Below are 19,616 nucleotides of genomic sequence, written 5' to 3'. Positions count from 1 at the left end.
TGACAGTTGTTTTGCCTTGCTATGGCATTTTCAAACTACTAACAGTAGTTTGAAATATGTTTCTAATGACTTTAAAAATCATTGTTTTATTTTTAAAATTAATATATAAATCAGAACGGAGTTCTACAAATTAAACGCCATATCCATAAATATTCATTAAATTTTTAATTTATGTTTTACTTAGGTAATACCCCTTTAATAATAGTAAAACATAAATAAACAGTAAATAGATTTTACCACAATCAATTCATGAAAATAATTCAATTACCTCTATTCTGTATATATTAAGCATTTTTAAATTTGTGGTATGATAATACACACTCATTATCATTCATCGTTTACTTTGTATAATACCACTAAAAACACTTCTTCATGACTACCGGTTTCGGAATAACCATTCTATAGTCAGTTCAAATTTAGACAAAGTAAATGTCTACATTTTACCTGATGATGAAATTGTTATTTCGAAACTGGTAGTAGTGAAGTAGTGTTTGTAAGTGGTATTACACAAAGCTAGAGATGAATGATAAGGATAGAGTTTTATTAAATTACCTTTTTAAGACCAAATTTAAAAATATCAATCTAAGAGAAAAGGGATACTTTAAACTACTCATATAATAAAAAAATTATGAGTTAGGTTACGAAAATTTTTAGCCTAATCTTATAATGAAACAAATTATGTATTTATAATATACATACTATAATTATAGATGGCGTCTAACAAAAAAGGGTTGGAGTCCCAAAAATAAGGGTTAAGGACTACCAATGCTATGTTTTTTTTCGGTTTATGTGATTCGCTCACTACTAAGACAATGCAAAGAAAGTCGCATAAGTATTTGATTAGGTCATACGATATTCTAACCACACACAAAAGTAAATAAGATATAATTAAAACGGTTTTAACTTAATTGTTTATCTGCAAATAATAACTTATGTAACTCCAAAATAATAGAAACCAAAATACCTATTTAAATACTAAATCAATTCTCTGCTGTGGTTATTAGTTATTGAAATAGCATTCCAATATTTAGAGCAAATTAATTTTGAGAAACAAATACCGTTTTATGAGTAATATCAAAATATTACGAAACAGATTTTGGTTAAATGTTTATTAAAAAATAAATTTGTATTTTTGATTCATACAAATTTTAATTAATAAAACTTTCGTAAGGGAATTTAATTAATTTCTTACACGCGCGTAGGTTTATATTTAATTTACGTCATAGTAATTTCAATTAAATAATTAATTAGAACCGTTTAATTAATAACTTTATTCCAGCATATCGTATCATTTTACATAACTGAAGACAGCTTAATTTAAAATTGTATTAATTTCATTTAGTTTTACATGTTAGGTACCTACCTACATTGTGAAATTCAGTTTATGCTGTGTCTTGCCTTTTTTGTTGCAAATGACGAGTTATAATTAAATTTGTTGGGTGTTAAAAAAAAGACTGAAAAATTTGACAAAAACAAAAACAATGATGTTTCGGAAAGTTGTGATTCTGTTGCTGAGTTATTTTTCGTGTTTTTAGCACAAAATTACTTTAGGCTTTCACACAAAATATTTCAATCAGAGCCGCGAAGAGTAAAAAATGTCAAGAATTTTTTTTAATGCGCAAACGATTTAAGAATCTGTTTTCTGAGAATTCTTTAGGATGACTCCGACGATTAGCGTTTCCGGAGCATTCTTCCTCAGTGCGACAAAGTAATACAAAAAAAGTGAAGAAAAAAACTCGGGCATTCACACCCAGAATCCTATAATATACATTTCCATTGAGTTTAGCACTTAGTTTTCTGTCAACAAACGGACATTGAAACTCTGAAAAATTATTCGTCACATGTATATTTATAAAAATATTTATATATTTTCTAACCCTTATCCGCATCCAATGGTGCATAGGGCACTGCATTATATAGAAGCAGTGTTATCTGGATCGTTAAATACATGAAGAAAAGGTGATCAGCCTTCCGCTTCAGGTACCAGTATATATATGAATATATATATACTTCAGGTACCAGTATATACAGGTATATATGTGTACATACATATATACAGGTATAATACTATCTTTAAAAAAAACTTATTCTTCTATGTTCATATTAATTAATTAGTAATTATAGGAGTGCCTTGTTTATTTTTTTACATAGCGAGTAAAAACATTACTAACACCTGAAACAGCGCATAAAAATATTTATTTGAATCTTCCTGGGAATTGAACCCGGACCTCCAGTATTGACAAAACGCTAACCGCTTCATTACTGTGGCGGACAAATTAAATCATTCTAAGAATATGTATAATTGCCATTAGTGTAGAGAATATTCTAAAGTTTTATCATAAGTAGTTGAGCAATTAGCTGCTTAACGTATTAAAATCCTTTGTTGCACGACTATGATAACAGCTTCACCCACTACAAGGGGTTGATAATCCCAAAAGTTCATAATAAATATGGAAGTAGAACACTTGAATTAACATTTCTTTCCATTTTATACTTGCTGCTTGCGCGGCGGACATAAGATGTGAAAGTAAATTATGGAGTAAATGCGAAATAAAGGAATGGGTTAACGGTTTTTATTCCATCACTTAATTCAGCAGTCTGTAGTAAAATTTCTGACTCTTGACCTCTCTGGCTTAGAATATTTTAAGTACTTGATCTAGCCAAATTTGGGTCATTTCTGTTTCTATTTACAATTGAAATCAAATAATATAGTTGTTTTACCGTTCCTTCCTCACCTATTCGTTCCACATATCCAAATTGTCTCAGCATACCTTTCTTGATGTTATCGATAGTGCTTATCTAAGCTTGGGTTTAATTAGACACGTGGAATGAATAAATGAAAAACTAAAAATAATGCAGATATTTGACGCAAATGAAGTTGGAAAAACAAACAGACTACGATCAAGAATTTCAAATACTTGAATAGGTCTAGTCAACAGTCGAAGTAAGCCGCGTAATGGTTAGTTAGTTATAATATTCTCAATATTATTCATATTTAAAGCATTTACTTTGTGGTTAGTCAATTTTACTTATTATTTTTTGTAAAAAAATTAATAAATAAGTTAGTTAATTAGTTTTCTCAGCTTCGCAAAAATGCCTTATTTCGCCATTCGAATATTTATCTTACATCGTTCTGATGTAAGATAAATGTTCGAAAAATGGAAAAAAATTAAAATATCATATTTACAAAATTTTGAGTGTGTTCAAATAGAAGCCACATACATAAAAATTGAAAATCGTGTTTATTCGGACCCTGCATACAAATGAAAAGAGTCGCTGCTAAAAAAAAATTTCCGTATTCTAATATAGATGGCTATTGTGAACTCACATGTACTTACTGTGTCACGATTTAGATCATATATCTAGGAGTTCCTAAAAATTGAGTAGTGTGGTTATCAATCGTGGACAGAATTGGTGAATATTTCGCGGCTATATAGTGGCCACTTAACTAACTATGATCGATAATCTTGAAATTGTCCGGAGCATCGGTCTGTATGTTCCCGATAGTTACCTAAGACAGCGTCGGCATAGATTGTTTCACATTCCTATACACAGGACCAACCTGCCGATGGTTATGCCTGTAGGAAGAACTACCGCTATGTTAAACAATATCACATTGGATATTGATCTGTTTCATGTGTCCGAAGGATTTTTCCGAAGCGGGATTCTTCTAATACATATTTAACAAGAGTCTTCTTGCTTACTTTTTATTTTTTTTTTTAATGTATACGCCTTAAATGTTAGTTTGTAATGTATATTTAATTATTGAGTAAATTGAATTGAATTGAATTGAATAACCCTATGACGGTCGTTAGCCGTGTGGATGCCCAGACTTCCATATTCTTCTTCATCTATGTTGAGATGTCAAAAATAATTCTATTAAAAAACGATACTAAATTAACGAGTCCATTGATTCCAGCTACCATCAAAAAATGGCCAATACTCAAAATGTAATAATAGCAGCCTTTGAACAAAACTTTTCATAACTTGAAGAATCATTAATACTTGTCATATTCCCATGCAGATGATGCCCGTCGGGAAGGGAGAATGTGTGTGGAGAGGCGTTACGCAAATACTTTATGGGTTTAATTCCCCATCCTCTATTAGATCCGGGAATTGCGATCTGTATGGTAATTATGATGACGCAAACATTGGCATGTTTCGCTTCAATTCGGCTGGAGTTGTTTCGCAAAGCGATATTAGCTCGCGGGCTAAGTCGTCGAGGGTTGGAAAAATAAGGGAAGTTTATGCTAAAATATTAAATATTGCGTCGTGATTTTCACTGCGTTCGCAGACAAGATAACTTTGTTTTACAAGCTGTCACTTTACCTAGAGGGAAAGAATTCCTAACACGTTATATTAAAGAATAATAATTATAAACGTTTAATCATAATCGAATAATTATTTATTATAATCCAGCTTATGACAATCTCAAAAGCCCTGCAAATATCCAAGCTTCCATATTCTTCTTCATCTATGTTGAGATGCCAAAATGTAAAAATTACTCCTAAGTCAATAAATACTTTCAGATTTGTGAACAAGGATTTGAAAAAATCAAAAAATATTGTAAATGAGTTATTTCCATTTTTTTGTCAAACAAGTTGGTGAAACGATTTTTTATATGTCAAAAATTTATAATCAATATTATCGTTTTTAGAACACCATCTCATCTATTCTTAATAAGGTAGGAGTAGTAACACATATTTAACGGTTGTTTATATTACAAGTGGGAAAACTAAAATTGGTGATAATAGATATATGAAGAAGAATATGGAATTCTGTACATATACAGGCGCATATACAGACCTATAATGGGGTGATATGCCTCATGGACACTTCGAAACTTAAATACTTAAAAACTCTAACTAACTAACTAACCATCACGCCAATTCTCCGCAGGGGTAAGCAGAGAGAATCGAACGCCACACCACTCTGTCTTTGCAAACAACTTTGCAAACATCTTAAAAACTCAAAATTCCACAATCAGGAGATTGAAAGATATGCTCCATGTGCTTCGATCTAAATTCAAGACGTGTCATTTACGGAAGTCTCATACAAAGGAACCAACCTCATTAAATATATATTTTCACATTCGCTTTTACCCATAGACATGATTAGGGTAATTATATATATATATATTTTAAATATCTATAATAATTGTAAAAGTGTAAAAACGTACAAAACGTTAATTGTAAATTATAAAGCGCCATGTAGATTGGTGATTTTTTTTATTATTATCTACAGGCGGCATAAAATAAATCAACTTATCGGAAGACGTTATAATTTTTGCAAATGACATTGTTAATCACATTTGACATTTCGCTCACTCCTTTCAACAACGTCATATATCAAAAATCGTCAATTTTCAGTTGTGCATGTTTTCTGAATGCCCAAAAATGTACTATATCCCAGCAAAAGCGGCATATTTTTAACTTAATATTTACCCGCTACAGGGCAAGAAGTGTTGTTTTTGCATTTCGAAGAAAAGGTATTGTTAAATTATATTTTTAAATATACCTAATATTTTTCATATGATGAAAAAACCTTCAGGTTTGACCTAAAAAGATCTGTTGCACAGTAAAAAGTTCAATAAACAGCTTGATATTTATTTTTAATACATTTTATTATATTTTTAAACTTTAAAAACGATCTCTTGAAAAATCAAGTTTTTTTAAAATATGACGTTGAAAGAAGTGAGCGATATGTAAACTAGACAACTGCAGTATGTAACTACTGTATGTACCATTGGATAGATATGGGGTAAAAAATATAAAATTCTCATGTATTAGAGAATATGCTGAATGGTAGTAATACTACAACTTTTATTATCGAAACTTTAAAAAAATATATCTAAAAAGGATGTAATCAATTGATTCATTAAAAAAAAAATCTCCCAATTTATGTCATAGTATTTGATTAGGAAAAAACAAAATTTTCTTTTGAATACGCCACTGTGTTAAAAACTTATACACGTATCTTACATAAATATGTAGATATAACCACTTAAGTGAACATTTCCTTATCTCTTCGTTAAAAGTACAATTAGGAATCACGCATTGAACTGAGAAATTCAAGTTACAGCAAAAAGCCTCCGTGCTGTTACATCAAGGGAAGGACTATTTGGGTTCCAGTTTGAGAAATACATACAATAGCGGGTGAAAGCATTCACCAAACAATACATGACTCGGGAAGCCGGCAGTAAATACACTAAGTCAGTTTGTTTGAGAGCCGCATACATCAAGTAGCTCACTGTGAGTCGCCCCTAATATCGTAGCAGGACAAAATCTGAATTTGACGTCATAAAAAATCCCAGATAATACAATTCCGATAATCATTTGACCTTCGTAGAATATGAAATCAGGCTTGACTGATAATGAATTGAATAACGCTATCTTTAAAAGAGTCGTTACTCTCCTTATCATTCATCGTTCCCTTTGTGTAATACCACTTTTATAAACACCTCTTCGTAACTACCGGTTTCGGAATAATCATTCTCTCATCAGATCATTAAAATAAAATTATTACGGTTTTACTTTTGTACAAAAATAAAATTTAGAAAGAGAGAGAAAAAACAGAGTTGTTACGTAATTGAATTTATGGATTCGAGCACTTAAGCTGATCTCGGCAATCAGGGTATATAATAATATACATATATTATTTGTTGATATCTCAACATAGCTAGCATGGTTAACCCCAAGGTAGACGAATCCCGGAAAAACCACCAAAGAGATGGATTGACAGCTGGGAATCGACATCGCAGGAGGCTAATCCCTCTTAAAAACAGGCCATAAGGCCTACGCCAAGTAGACGAATAAAGGGGTTCTACTGTATTTAAAGAAAGTTTTTTTTAGGTTTTTGTTCAATGCATGATATAACACACAATAAAACCGTATAGTCAAATATTTATTATTATTGACGTAAAGATAATTCCTATTATTTTTTGACATCTCAACACATATGAAGAGGAATATGGAAGTCTGGGCATTTACGGAACTTACGACCGTCATAGGCTGGTTTAAATGATCACTTTACACACACATTCACCAAATCTACCCATGATTGACAACCACACTACTATGTTTCAATTTCAAAACATAGTTATGGGTGCCCCGTAAATAAGTGCTTGAATCACTCTTATGGGTCCCCGTAAATACTCAGACTTCCATGTTCTTCTTCATCTATGTTAAGATGTCAAAAATTATAAGAAAAATAACTTCTATAATTGAAGATAATTCAGATTTGTATTTGGACGTACTCAAAATATTGTAAGATAATTCCTAATAATTTGAATAGTACTTACTATGCATGAAAATGTTCGTTAGTGTAAAATAATAGATTATACATGTAATAAGTACCTATTATATTTAATTATGTGTATACATATCTACTTACAGAGGATTTCTGAAGGAGGTTTTTAAACCATACCCACTCGATAATATAAGCACGTCTTCAGTTCCAAATGATAGACTAATTAAGCTCTGATTCAATACATTTCAGAATTCTTTTGTTCTTGATTTGACTAAAACTTCTCTCGATAATACGGCGTCCCAATTGAAATGAATGAATAACTGAGGGTTTCTTAAGAGTCATTCTAGAATTTAAAAAATGTGCTTAAAAATTATCCGGAAGAATTTTTAATTATCACAGCGATTAAAAAAAAATACCAACGTTGAAAAATATTTACATAAATAAATTCGGCCCCGGACATTTTACATTAATATTAATTTTAATATTCCGTTAGCATATTAAATATTAATAACGGATGTTTCACTCTTCCGAGAGAGAAAATAGCACCTTTTTCTTTTTGAAAATATTAATTTCAATTGTAAATATTTTAATATTAAACAGGATATTCTAACACTTTATTTGAGTAACGAAAGAACAAAGCCAATTTTGTTTATTAAGTAAAAAATATTTATATCGGAAATCCTATGAATAATGATTATTTTGGAAATAATTGGAAACAAGTGATTAAATTGACAATTATTTTTCCGCCTACGTAGTGTAATGGTTAGGGGGCTAATCTACCCTGCATGAGGCCGTGGGTTCGATTTGAATTTAGAATTGAATTAAAATTGAATTAATATTACCTGTGTATTTTTACCAAATTACAACTATATTTTTTCAATAAAAATTTTATGTGACCAGTGACCGGGTTTTGTCGTAACTGGTCAAGTAAAATTTATGTAGAAAAAAGTATAAAGTTGTTATTTTAGTATATAAATGCAGTTTCACTGAAAATGTCATTACGAAACTTTAATTTTACCCTGAAATAGCACCTAAAACGTAGGATTTATCATCTTGCCTTCATATTAGTGACCATCAATATAACACTGCCTCAAAACGATGCAGTGCCCATATACCGTTGGGTGAGAACAAGGATTAGAAGACGAAGAAATATATCACAGACAACATTCTATAGGTACGTTAATACATTTGAATTTTGTTATGATTACACGTATTATACGTAACGAAAGAAGCTGCGTTCTCTTTGAATTTTGGCACATTGACAAAATGATGATATTAGTTGAATGAGAGAGGATATAGAAGATGAGGGATTCATTTTTAAAGTGATCTTTCTTCAAACGGTCGAAGTTTTAACAGGTTTTGTGATTTTTTATTATTTATACATTATTTCATTAAGTTTAAAATCATTATTTAAACAACAAAATTTTTTAAATAATATTTTAGTTCAAATGGATGAGCAATGAGACCTTCGAGAAAATATTGAAATAAGAAAATATACATAATTTAAGTGATATAATACATATTCTTAATGATGATTAACCATGTACGAAGTACCTAAATACTTCCTCTAGAATTTCATATATTTAAATACTTTATTACTTACTTATACGTATTTCCTTTTCAGAAAAGCTACTAATAAAGCGAGTAGACCTAAGTATGTAGATTTATTCAAACGCGTTTAATCAAAATGTAATTAATAATCTCATATTGTCTCGTACATCTGAGTTACGTTTGACGTTAAAGCGCTCGAAATGCTTCTGAATACTAGGCATTTCGCATTGATTGACTGTACACGTGGAAACAGAGAAAATGAAATTGTACGTTTGTATTAAATGTACAGTTATTGTAAAGTAAAGCGGCAGAGGAATAATTAAAATTATTGCTCCATTACTCAAAACCTAATTGTCAAAGGAGGTGTAAATTTATTTTACGATAAAGATACCAAGTATATTGTTTATTGGTCTGGCATTTACTTTAAGGAATTACATGATAATTTGAATGAAATAAAATGAAATATTTTTGTGAACTAGTTTTAGAACCACAGATGTTTTCAAGTGAAAAAATATAATATATATATATATATATATATATATATATATATATATATATATTTTTAAATATATTAACAAAGAGTTTGTATTTTCACCTTAGCAGGTGAAATTATTCTCAACAGAACATCTTTAGTTCTCAAAAAGTTTCGTTCTTAGATAAATAAACTCAAAAAGTGGTTTTTTACAAGTGTTTTATTTTTTAATTTAAGATATTGAACATGTTATTTCGAATCGAAAATGATAATAAATGTCAGTTAATTTCTTTACTCCTCAAAAAAAAATGGTTAAAAAACTACCTCAAATTTCAAATTTTAAATATAATACACATTTTATATATATACACATATTAATGCACATTTTATATATATACACATATTAATGTACGTATTACGTACATGATGGCTGTTTAACGTTAATTTATTTATAACCAAGTTTATGAACGTCGAAATTCGGCTGACATTTTCAACGCCTCTTTGCTGTAACTTTCTTGCGTGGTTAGAAAATTCGTTATTATAACTTTCTCGCATACGCATTTTCAACCATATATCATATAACAATACATTTCTCAAAATAGTGTTTTATCAGAAAACGTATATATAACCCTTATCCGCACCCAATGGTTCTTAAGGCATTGATTTGTACAGAAGCAGTAGTACTCAAAAATACTGATATGTATTTATTTTGACCTCCTTTAAAATCGATCCCAGGACTTCCACTACGGCAGCCAAATACTCTAATGATTGCATTATGAAGGTGAACTTGGGAATAAATATAAAGTTTTCCAAAAAAAAAATGTATAAGAAAATCCTGTGTTCAATTTGCTGCCGAAATTAGACAAGCCTTTCATTGCAATTCTTTTACACACTTTTCACTTTTTCGCTTTACCCGTAGACTTTGATTGCATTGGGTACCTAACTTATTATAGAAGTATTAAACTGTTAAAAACGTAAAATACTTAAATTCTGAATTGTAAAGCGCCCTCGAGGTGATTTTTAACTTAAACGGAGCATCATTATTATTATTCAGTCTCCATTTTTTTTCTCCTTTAACAGTAATACCCTCCATCCTAACCTCTATCATATCTTTTCAAATATACTCTTCTCTTTTATAGAAAAATCTGCAGTGGAGAACTGATTAGTTTACACTCATGTTATTTGGGACCATTTTCCATTTACGTGCAAAAAGAGATCAAACGACATTGAAAAAAAAATCTTCTGTTTATTTTGTAGAGTGGGAGACACGTAGTTATTTTTTTAAAAGTATATCTTAAAAACATTTCTAAGTTTCTGATTCTTTTTTGTAAAAATAAATTAATTTGTCTTACAATTTAAATGCATGTCTCGAGTAAAATTAAATTGAATTGTGTTTTTACAAGAAAATAAATGGAATCGAAAATGAGATCTTGGTAATTGAAAAAATAGCATACTTTTCTTCACAAATTTAGAGTATTTCGATTTTTCATCACGGTATTATTCGGCACACAAATTGTTCTCAAATAAACTTTAAAATATGTACTCGAATTTTTTTATGTAACGGCAGAAAATAAGTTTACTCTAATACGTTTGAATGTCTTTTTTCAAAAATTTCAAATAAATATATTCAATATGACTTAAAAGTGCAATTCCCAACAGTTTATAATATTGTTCACACACCGAATAAAAATTGCATGAAATGCATCGAACACGCGTTACCATTAATTTTCTATTTTGACCATTTCTAAAAATCTATTGTGACACGTATTTCGATGTATTCTGTATTATTTCAAAGTTTGAAAATGATGCAGAATGTATCGAAACACGTGTCACAATAAATAATAAGTGCTATTTACCAAGCAAAACTTAAATTAACGTCGAATATATTTTACCACAAAACGACTGCCGAGTCAATACATGAAAGTTTATAATATATTTAAAAAATTTAGTGATAGTAATCGTTTGCAACAGAGATATTTTTCAGTATTATTTTTACTTAAAACATCTCTTTTGGCACTTTGAACCCTTAATGTTTTTTCATCGGTGTATAATCTTGTCTTGATATGTTTACCGAAAACGTTTTTATCCTTTTATCATATGTTGAGATATTCTGACCTTCTCTTTGATTCTAAAATATTTGAACAACTCGTATAAATTTTCGTCAGTGAAAAGGTAAATAAATCAATAACACAAGGTATATTTGAGAAGTCTTAAAATATGTTATTGAAGAGATCGCTTTGGATGTAATTGAAGATGTTAAAGATTTTTGGAATTCTTAAGAAAATATTATTGAAAGAAATATGACGTAGAAAAGGAAATCACCATTTTTAAAGTCCTATGAGATGTGCTATTAATATGAATTTTCGGTTATTTCTGATATTTTCATATGTTAAGGTTTCTTCGACCTTTTCAGGCATTTCATTAAAAAAAATGTTATTTTTATTACTTAATACTTATTTATGATTATTACATTCAACATTTTTACATTTTCTTGACATCTCAACAAAGATTAAGAAGAATATGGAAGTCTGGGTATTTACAAGGCTTATGACTTGTCAATGTAGAAAGTAATATGTTAGAATAAAAATTTACTTAGATTATGACTTATGACATGCGTAACGTTCTTAATTCACACTTCTAACCCGTACCCATACCTAATATTGCATAGGGCACGGCATCATTTAAAATATATGTTTTCTTGATTGTTAATTGCATAAAGGCTAGGTGATCAGTCTTGCGTATCTTGTACCACTCTAATGCCATATTAAATAAATATGAGTGTTATAATCACCATACTTTTTTTTATATTCCTTTCTGGGAATTGAACCCGCGAACTCCGCATGCCAGCTAAAAGACCTGACCACTATTCCACGGAGGTGGTATCAAATGGTCACCAAACCGCTTACCATATAAATGTTTTTGTTAAGTTGCCAATCAACGGATTAAGTAAATAGTTCACTCTTAATAAATGAAAACTTTTCAAATAAAGCCTTGGATAAAAGAAAAAAGACCAAGAAAGCACTCTTAGTTTCTGTATTTCGGTTTTATTTGACTGTTTGTTTATTCTTGGTCCTCCGCAGCCTTTTAAAGGACACCCTTGCCATGAATCTAAATGAGTTCCTTTGCATTTCAAATTTACCTTCAAAAGAAGATGAACAAAATATTTATAAGGATCTTTTTTCTCGTGGCACAATTATTTCGATTTCGAACGATTATTTCCATTTTCACCGACGATAGTAGACGTTTCAATCTTACTTTCAAAAAAGTTTACGACAGCTTCACAATGATAGATTTGTTTATAGTTTACAAAATATATGTTCAGCAAAGGAATCATGAAAAACTATTTTATAAGAAATATATCAAATTTAAATCGATTTCAATTCTGTCTGCATTTGCAAGTTATTAAGAAATGGCCAAAAAAGATTTTTTTTATTTACAAAAAGTAGCATTGCTATTTTCTTTAAACGTGAAATACTTACAATATTTTTATTATGTTCAAGTTTTTGTTATTGAATCCTGAATTTTAGCTACTTGGAAGTTTTATTGATATCTTATCAATAAAGTTGAAGAGAAGTCGATTGACTCTATAGAGTCTTACTTATAGTCTTTTAAAAACTCCTTCAAGTATACAAATATTTTTTTCAAATATTTATTTTGCATTTTTAAATGATAATTTTTTACTCCTGTATTTACATATTTACGCAAGAACTTATATTTTTTAGCTAGATTTTCGATAGACCTTTTGTATGTAGATTCTCAATAGAATCAAAATACGTGTTTCTAATACTTGTACAGAAATATTGGTTTATTATAATTTGGTGCAATGCGATGCCACAGAAATGTCGGGTAATTTTGATATGATACGTTGCTTTAATGCAACATTTAGCTGAAGTGTATGGTATTTTGGCTGGATTATTGACTGACCTTATGTAGATTCTCAAAAAAAAACAAAATATGTCCTATTCTAAGTGCTCATACTGAAATATTGGCGTATTATGATTTGGTGCAATGCGATTTCATATAAATATTCACTAATACTGCCATGATCATTGAATAACGTTGCTATACTGCAAAATTAAGCTTAGGTGTATTTTCGCTATATTATTGACTGGCCTTATAAGATTCTCAATGGAACCTAAAAATGCCCGTTTCTAAATATTCATACTGCAATATTGGCGTTTTATTAATTGGTGCAGTAGGATATCATATAAATATTTGCGAATATTTTATTTATTGTTTCGGCATTAACTTTGTGGTAAGACATGTAACAATGATTAAAGAAAACACTTCGTTTTTTACCACTTGAGTTTTATTATAGACTACATGTTTCAGATGTTAAACTTCCATCATTCAGGTCTGTATAATAACTAAAATATATAATTGTTCTATAAATAAGGAGAGGGAAAGTAAGTTTTTGTTTTCAAACTCCGTCCCTTGACTAACCCCTTCCCCTTACTTTCCCCTATCCTTATTTATGGAACAATTATATATTTTTTATTTTAGTTATTATACAGACCTGAATGATGGAAGTTTAACTTCTGAAACATGTAGTCTATAATAAAACTCAAGTGGTAAAAAAAGAAGTATTTTCTTTAATCATTGTAATATTTGCGAATATTGGCAATGATCATTAAGATTCGTTTCTTTAATGCAACATTAAGGTAAATAAGATGGCTATTGTGAACTCGCGTATACTGTGTTACGAGTATGATCAATATATTTAGAAGTTTCAAGAATTTGAATAGTGTGGTTGTCAATTATAGGTAGAATTGGTGAATGTTTCACGCGTGTAAAATAATAAATTAAACCAGCCTATGATGGTCGTAAGTCCTGTAAATGCCCAGTATTCCATATTCTTATTCATCTACATATGTTGAGATGTCAAAAAAATAATGCAAAAAATGATCCTAATTTGAGATAATCCAAATTTGTGAAAAAGTATTTGGACACACTCAAAATGTTGTATGGTGTGCTTTGTTTAAATTTTTGACTGTAGTTTTGTAAATTATCAATATAATTAAAATACGTCCCGTGTTTGCAGTACAATATTGTCATATTATAATTTGATGCAGTTCAATGTCATACAAATATTGGCCAATATTGGCATCATTGGAAGTGTAATCTTATCGACACACATAATCCAGTAATTTCGAATGTAGTGAACTCTTTTGGGACATGTTGGTAGTAATTTATTTATCCGCCCAGATCAACAAATATTATTTTGAATTCATCCTGCTCTATCGGAGGAATATTCTACAATTGTTCACAACATTAATCGAAACACCATTCCCTGGGGAAGTTCCTGTGAAGTGATAATATATGTATGTATGTATGTGGGCGAATCCTCAAGCACCCTTGGAGAATTTCAATATTATCCGTTTGAACTTAGCAGCACCTAGATGCATTATATGTTATTATGTGCAAGTATTATGATCGATGTGCATTGCAAATGAATATGCATGTAGCTGAATTCTCCGCCGGCGATTCTGATGCTATTTAAAGACTTAAGCCGTACTTTACACAATAATGATATTGGGTGCGTTTTTTGAATTACGTTAAAAATTATAAGAGTGTACGAGTATGTAGGTTTATTTTTATCAGAAAAAAAGTGTTTTTTATCCTCCTAACACTTATTCACACTAAACAGTACATAAAGTAATGCATCGTATGAATACAGATTTATATTGATCTTTTATTACAAGAAAACAATGTAATAATTCATTCACTCATTCAAACCCTTATCCGCACCCCAATGGTGCATAGGGCACTGCATCATATAATCGCAGTGTTATCTTGATTGTTAACACATGAAGAAAAGGTTATCAGCCCTCCGCTTCCTGTACCAGTCCAAGGTTATATTGAATAAGTATAAGAGTGAAAAATTCACTTATATATATATTTGACCCCCTTTGAGTAAATAGCGCTATATAATTTACTCAAAGGTGCTTTTTTGTGAAGTGAATGAATTGGGTAAAAGAAGTTAGTGAAAATTATTTAGCGAACAAATGTATTTTCAAATGTCATTCGCTTCTCGTACTACTCGAGGATGATGTTAAATAAATATTAGAATGAAAGTCACTCATTTGTTATGACCCCCCTGGGAATCAAACCCGGGACCTCCAGGACGGTAGCCAATCGTACTTAACACTACAATATGGAGATGTACAAGACAAAAAATAATCGGGTTTAATTCAGGGTTAGTATTGAAACTTTCAAAGCAAAGCAAAAATATAATGGAATTTATGTCATAAGCGAATTGCGAACATATATATTATATTACGAATATATGTTATTATCAACTATTATTATTCTCAAATTTATTATTACCACATTCTGCATTTTACTGCACGCCCCAAGTCACATATATTATAAAATAATAAACTTAAATCTAGACCAGTATTGTATTTCCGAAGGAAATATGAGATTTTTGCACAGCATTATCTCATTGGTCCCAGTCGTTTAAATCTCGGCCACCCACCAGTAAACCAATATCCAACTTTGACAAAAAGCATAACTAATCGTTTTCGTTTAGTTTCACACACAGTCTAAGTTTGCCTTTTCGTTAATTTAAAATCAACCGTTTAAATACGTGTTTCAATTTAAGCGATAAAATTAGTTTTGGGTTTTTATGAAGTACTAATTTCATTTCAGTTAAAATAAATGTTAAAAGGAAAAGCGTTGAAAATTCTAGGTATTTAACACTTAGATTAAAATATAAAAAAATATTTTTACACTTATGAGTCTGATGAAAATGAATTTCAAATTAAAGTTCCAATTTAAAATAAAATAATTATAAATAAGATTTCATGAAATAGTGGATAATATATTTACTACGTAAAACTTAAATTAAAAATGGTTTACCACAAAATGACTGCCGAATCAATCAAAGAAAAAATAAAAAGATTAATTTATTAGGCAGCCACTTTTTGGTAATATGTGTCTATTTTTAATTTGATTTTATTCGAAAATACAACAATTACTTAATATTTATTATGACAAGTGTTTTGATGTATTCAGAATATTTATCGAATACCGTATCACGCTGTATCACTCCGTATTACCGTATTTTATAATTCTAAATGAATCGATATAATTTTTTTTTATATTTATTAAAATATTCGATCTTTTTTTCTTCTTTGTCATAATTATTAACCTTTAAACTTTTAAGGTATAAAACTGTGATATTTTCGGAGATAATGGCACTGAATTAAGTAAATTACTAGTAAAAAATAAAGTTCTTTAAAACTTTACGATTATCTGTAAAAAAATCATTAATTGATTATATGATTAAAGAAAACACTTGTTTTTTACCACTTCAGTTTTATTAAAGACTACATGTTTCAGAAGTTAAACTTCCATCATTCAGGTCTGTATAATAACTAAAATATAAAATTATTCTATAAATAAGGAGAGGGGAAATTTGGAGATCCAAAAAAACCTAAATTCTAATAATAATTTATTAAATAATATATTGTTTCAAAATTCTTCACCTTTGCTTTCCATTTTTCCTTTGTTTTCAAACTCCGCCCTTTGACTTACCCCCTCCCCCTAACTTTCCCCTCTCCTTATTTATAGAACAATTTTATATTTTATATTTTAGTTACTATACAGACCTGAATGATGGAAGTTTAACTTCTGAAACATCTAGTCTTTAATAAAACTCAAGTGGTAAAATATAAGTGTTTCCTTTAATCATTGTAACATGTCTTACCACAAAGTTAATGCCGAAACTATAAATGAAATAAAAATTGATTCGATTATAACCTCATGGTAATATCCGTCCATTTTAATATTAATGTTTTACTTGGTAAATATCACTTTTTCTTAAAATCTTTGTGACACGTTTTTCGATGCATTCCACGTAAAAACAAGTAAAACTTAAATTAAAAATTTCAGTAAAAAGTCTACTTTTTCAGATGCGAATCTCAGTATCTAAGTTACATAGGAAAAGTTTATTTGGAAAAACTCGAGATTCATATTATAATACGAGCGTCGCATTTACTATGGCCCGTAATAAAATCTTTACTTTCCCAGGATTATTGTCAGAGGAACCATGTGCGTAAAAAATCATGCTCTCGGGTGGCATAAGACGATTGTTAGAAAAAATTTATGTTAACCAAAACACGACTTAACACGAAGCTTTACACCGTGAAATCTTAAAAAAAAGATGTGTGACAGTCTTGTGGGTAGATACAAGCATATAAAATATTATAGTAAATTTAAGAATAAGGCTGGTAAATACTGTATAAAATGAAATAAATACATGGCTTGAAAATAACTTTATCTTAAAATCGCTCTATATATCTTATTTAAAGTTGATTATTCGGTCATATTCCTTCCTATTCACACAAGTTTTGAATGAAAGAACTTCACCCAGAACTATTTAATGCTGAATACTAACCATTTAACAAATAATTCTTATGTTTTTGGCATCTCAACACGGACGAAGAAGAACCCGTTGTAGACGAGTTGAGTGATCGCTTTACATACGAGTAACATTCACCGTTCTATCCATGGTTGACAACGTAAGAAAAGAGTATGTATTCCTCTCTCGGGTAGATCTAAACAATACCACAATTGTTCTGATCTCCGTTTTATCTCGTATATTCCCGAGTCAGGAGATTTGTCTTCTGCCCACACCTCGTCGATCCTCTGTTTTGCCTTTTACCATACAGGTATGATTAAGTGCAATAGCTCGTACTTCTCTCCTCTAAGCATACAATGTCCCAGATAGAACACTTTCCAGACTTTGATATCACTCAGCAACTGTCTTACTACTCTTGCTCTTTGCAGCACATTTGGGTTATTACCATATCGGTCCATGAAATGCGTATCATTCTACTATGCGAATATATTTCTAATCCCTCAAACTGGTTAAGGGTGCTGTTCTTAAGGGTTTGCGATTCAACTCCGTACAAAAATACTCCAAACATAGTCAAATGTGCTTTTACATACTTATTATTTTCTTCCTTTTTTATTAGTTTTAAAACGTAACACGTTTATATCAAAAGCAATAAGGATTTTTAAAGAGCGTAATTAGGCGACGGTGTGTCTAAGAAAGATTAGTCTAAAATCATCTTTAGTAGATGGTTTTAGATACCGGTATAACATCAAGCCTTTGTGCAATGTGTAGACAATGATAAATCGCTGTTTATTCTGAAATGGAATCGAGAAGCAAAGCTGTCATGTTTTTGCGGCAAAATGATAGAAGACAAGTAGCGAGTAAGAGAGCTAGTATAACGTACGAATAGCATTGTATAAGCGCGATAGAAATTCTAATGCGTGAAGATTATCACACGAGTAAGGACAACGAATCGAGTATGGTCATTTATCAAAGTTAGTTTATAATGTCGTATAATATTAAAGTTAAACGGTCGTCAAATTGTCAGGTTATAATAAAGTTAAATATGTGTAATATCAGTAATATATTTTAATGTATTTAGGTATATGTAATGCATTTAGGTTCCATAATGTTTGGATTTCGATAGAATACAGTAAACAGAACAGATTTGCATTTAAATGTTTTTTTTTTGCAATATTGGAAAAATAATATTTTGGCAAGGGCCTCCACATTTGCAGGCGCAATTCTCAAAAGAGTCTCTCAGAATAAATTCCAATCTCGAGTAATCAATCGAAATTTAGTGCAGGTCCTTGTTTTATCAAAGAGGACAAATTTCACGAATCAAATAAGTAAACCAATAATTTTCCGAAAAAGACTTGGCACGATCAGATCAATCAGAACCTAAAATCTGGCGGTGTCAAAAGTCTGCGTAATCGGAGGGCATGTATGACTAGATGTATGGATGTGAAGGAGGCGAGGAGTGTATGTCAGGACAGAAGAGTGTGGCGTTCCAACCTCTCTGCCTACCCCTGCGGGGATACGGCATGATGGTAGTAGTAGTAGTTGTAGTAAATAAGTAAACATTTGTAAAAAAAAAAACTAACGAGGAAAAAAATATGGAAATGATATTTACTCATAAATTATATTTTATATTAAGTAACAATTTTACAAGCTAGAATTCCTGATTACTTAAAATCGTTTCTAATGGAAATGTAACGTTTTGGTGAGGACCTCCACAAATGTAAAACGAGTCCGCGACACACGTTTTTTCACTATTATTAAGCAAACAAAGACCCTTTGCGTTATTTTTAAAAGATTTGTTAATTAGCCGGGCACACAACCGCCAGAACGGGGTGTGTCTGGGAGACGTTTTTTTGTTGTTGCCTTTTTTGCTTTGAAATTCGAAACTTGTTCGTAATGCGAGAATGCTCTGCTGTTTTTGCCGCAAGGGTGTGCCGGTCGAATGAAATATGTGCCATGGTTTTAAATTAAGAATGTTTTTTG

At 30.3% G+C, this 19,616-nt stretch overlaps 1 protein-coding gene across 2 annotated transcripts in view; it reads left to right on the top strand.

Moving 5' to 3' along the window:
- The window catches only part of LOC148301610 (uncharacterized), a 195,829-nt gene that overhangs the window by 30,137 nt on the left and 146,076 nt on the right, over positions 1–19,616 (top strand). The window lies entirely within an intron of this gene.

Source organism: Brachycentrus maculatus, unplaced genomic scaffold, assembly GCF_059751285.1.
Source record: "Brachycentrus maculatus isolate JH-2025_06_01 unplaced genomic scaffold, ASM5975128v1 h1tg000535l, whole genome shotgun sequence".
Classification (NCBI taxonomy): Eukaryota; Metazoa; Arthropoda; class Insecta; order Trichoptera; family Brachycentridae; genus Brachycentrus; species Brachycentrus maculatus.
The sequence above is the reverse complement of the archived record's forward strand: the minus strand, read 5'-3'. Positions and strand labels throughout refer to the sequence as shown.